We start from the raw sequence: 3,485 nt of genomic DNA, 5'->3' as shown, positions 1-3,485 counted from the left end.
CACGGCCGCGGCGGGGTCGGCTGGGAAGGAAGCGCGCCGGGGCAAGAGTCCCCAGGTACCCCGACACGGCCCCGCTTCACCCCGGTATGTTATACCGGGGGAAAGGTGCCGGGTTATCCTCTAGTAAAGGTGCAGGGTTATTCCAGGTAAAGTTGCTCTCTTATGTTATCCCTGGTAAAGGTGTCAGGTGATGTTAATCTGAGGTAAAGGTACCCAGTTATCCCAGGGGAAATAAAGGTGCTCTGTTAACCTGGGGTAAAGGTGCCCGGTTATGTTAATCTGGGGGTAAGGATACTCAGTTAACCTGGAGTAAAGGTGCCCAATTATATTATCTCAGGGTAAAGGTGCCCAGTTATGTTAATCTGGGGTAAAGATGCCTAATTATCCTCTAGTAAAAGTACCGGGTTATTCCAGGTAAAGGTGCCCAGTTATGTTAATCTGAGGTAAAGGTACCCAGTCAATCTGGGGTAAAGGTGGCCAGTTATGTTATCCTGGGGTAAGGTGCCCTGTTACCCCAGGGTAGAGGCACCTGATTATCCCCTGATAAAGGTACCAGTTTATTCCAGGTAATGTTGCCCTGGTATGTTATTCCAGGGTAAGGGTCCCCAGTTAATCTGGTATAAAGGTGCCCCCAGTTATTCCCAGGGTAGAGGTACCAGGTTATTCCAGGGTAAAGGTCTCCAATTTGTCTGGGGTACAGGTGCCTGGTTATGTTTTCCCAGGGTAAAGGTGCCCCAGTTATCCCCGGGGTAAGGGTACGTGGTTATGTTACCCCGGGGTAAAGGTGCCTTGGTTCTCCCCAAGGTAAAAGCACCCAGTTAGCCTGGGGTAAGGCTGCCCCAGGCTGGGAGCTTGTGTTCCCTTCCTTGTTTCTAAAGCCCATTAAATAAGCAAAGAGGAGGAGCTACAGACATGTAAACTGTTTTGTATCCATCCTACCAAGTTGTTGTGCTTACTTACCACTTTAGGAGTGTCTTCCTAGAGAGAAGTGGTTAACTGGACTAGTCTGGAGTCAGTGTAGATATGCCCATGTACAGACTAACTGAATACACGTATATCTAGAGAGAGAGAGAGAGTACAAACTTTCACAAGCCGGAGCTCACTTCCTGATGCTCAGTTCTTCACCTAGTACAACCTTTTTATGCTGGCAGCCCCCGTTTCTGAGTTTGGTTTTCCCTGAAACTGCAGGCTGAAAGTATCTCCCTCTGATTGCTCATCATGTGTACAAGGGTGTGCCCATTTCAATCACCCTGATGTTAATCTCTGCCTGTCAGAGGTCACAAAGTAAAATTGGAAGAAGTTTGGCAGGAGCCTCTGCGAACTGAGGGCACAACGTTTCACACAGTTTCCCTTGATGTGGCTGCTCAAAGGAAAGCGCCTTCCTCAAAAAAGGTGCGACAGGAAGGACAACCTAAGATTTACATTATCTGAACACAGCTGAAGTGAATGCTTTAATTTAGTCACCAGCTTACACCTTCACCTCTGCTAAGGCTTTACTGTACTTGATATCCTGTGCTGCCTGCTACACAGAATGAGCTCATTTCACCCCTGGTGCAACTTCACTGCAATCACATCAAGAATACCTTTGGGAGAAAGTGCACTGCATGCAGGGACCACAATCCTGGATTCAGACAACTTAGGCCAAATCAAAATCTTTTGTCTCGGCCCTGCTGCAAGTCCCTAAATGGGCACAAAACATGCCTGCAGGTATTTAAAGAGAGGGTTAGACACCCTGACCGTCCACTGATGTCCATAGTTCAGTACTGCAGGTTGTGCACTGGCTAGGAAGAATGAGGTGAAAGTAATACAGAGAAAACAGACTGAATATTACCATGATTTATTTGTATCACAGCTGTGTGTAGAAACTTCAGCTGGACCAGATCCATGTGGCACTAGGTACTACACAAACAAAAAGTAGAAACCAGTCCTGGCACCAAATAGTATTGTCGAAAAATAAGCCTATAGGTGAGATTCATCGAGTTCTAGAACAGCCCCTTTCTAAGGGGCCTGGACAGGGATGTTTTAAATGAAGTTCCTTAGTGGACAGCTGCTTTTGGAAATTTTCTAAACTTCAGTGTAATACTTTATAAAAGAAAACTGGGCTAACAGGCTCGCTCAAATCCTGCATTATGTATTTTAGGTGTGGATGCTGAAACAGTGGAGGCAGGTACATAGAAGATCACAGGTCTTCCCAAGCCTAGATAATCCACTGGGCTAGCATAGCTACATTTCCATAGGTAACAGCATACAAGGGAGTGATATAGCTGCCATTACTACTACTGTCCGCTAAAATAAATGGTCACAATTAATCCCCAACGTAACTTCAATGAAGCCAGGCCTTAAACTCCACTGCTCCATTGTTTTAAGTTTGCTTGTAGCCATCAGGGTCTAATCCCTACTGATTTTTCTCTGCCAACTTGACTTAAAAGACTTAAAACATCTTTGGGACTGTTATGCTTTGTGCTCATCTTTAACGGGACAATAGGAGAATTTAATAAAGCATAAGGCCTTCATTCACTGCTGTTCAGCTCACATGATAGGCTCAACTCTACACTGACCTAAGGAATGTGCTATAGACCAAAAAAAGATCTTTTCTGTTTTTCCTGCCATTCTCTGTCTTGTATTAGACAGTTTTGTAAAACACTTTGGTTCACAATTTGTGAAGAGAGACTCATGAGACAAAATGGAATTGGTGTCCGTCTTTCCTTTTAATTCTTTCTCTTCGGGTTTTATTTATTTTTTCTTAAAGGGACACTGTCAATTGTGGAAATTACATATCTGTACAAAGATTGAGTGCACTCCGTGATTATAAATAACATCTACGATTACTGCAGTAAGAGTTAGCGAAAAACTATTGTTTTTCTATTGCTCAGTGGGCCTAAATTGTGCATTTGACAGAACTTCAGTTATGATTATTTTCAGCAGTTTCCTGGGTATACCAAGAGCCTGATTCTGCAAAACCCCACAGGAGAAAACATCCTTATGTGAGTAAACCCCATGTGTTTTTTGACCCAGACACCTAAACCCTGATCCTGCAATCTGATCTGTATGGGCGTGAATTAGAAACTAGGACAAGATGACAGAGTGACAGTCCTTTAGGTCAGAGTCCTCTAATTATCTACAGAGCAGGTATGATATCGGTCACTGCAGAGCCTACATTCCACCCCACACTGCCAAGGCACCTCAGCCATGACCTAAGGGAATATCTTTCTCAAGGGATTGTTCAGTTTCCAAGTACACTTAGACCTGGAAGTATCTTTTGGGACACTGGTATTTTTATTCTGTAGACACCTTGAATGGGACTCAGAACAATAATAGCGCATTTGTGTCAAAGTCAAAATGTTCATTATTCGTCCCTTGCCCCACCTTATTCAGGAGCTGCATTTCAGTGATGGGCAACTGACAGTAGTTAGATAAACTTGATCCAATGGGCAGAAAACTTTTTATTTCACCATTTAATTTGGTTAGTCTCAGAGCCCCTCATG

The 3,485-nt window shown here is 44.1% G+C and overlaps 1 long non-coding RNA gene across 2 annotated transcripts in view; it reads left to right on the top strand.

Moving 5' to 3' along the window:
* The first annotated feature begins 82 nt into the window (after positions 1-82).
* Positions 83-3,485, top strand: part of LOC109292204 — a 14,909-nt gene continuing 11,506 nt past the window's right edge. The window contains exons 1-2 of one of the 2 annotated variants that reach the window (XR_002096062.1): positions 83-146; positions 2,923-2,984. This is a non-coding gene — a long non-coding RNA (uncharacterized LOC109292204). Of the gene's footprint in view, positions 147-698; positions 1,966-2,922; positions 2,985-3,485 lie in introns of those variants that run through there. The other variant, XR_002096061.1, reaches the window with a different exon arrangement.

Source organism: Gavialis gangeticus, unplaced genomic scaffold (genome assembly GCF_001723915.1).
Source record: "Gavialis gangeticus isolate Ggan-Ray unplaced genomic scaffold, GavGan_comp1, whole genome shotgun sequence".
Classification (NCBI taxonomy): Eukaryota; Metazoa; Chordata; order Crocodylia; family Gavialidae; genus Gavialis; species Gavialis gangeticus.
This window is presented reverse-complemented; position numbering and strand designations above follow the sequence as displayed.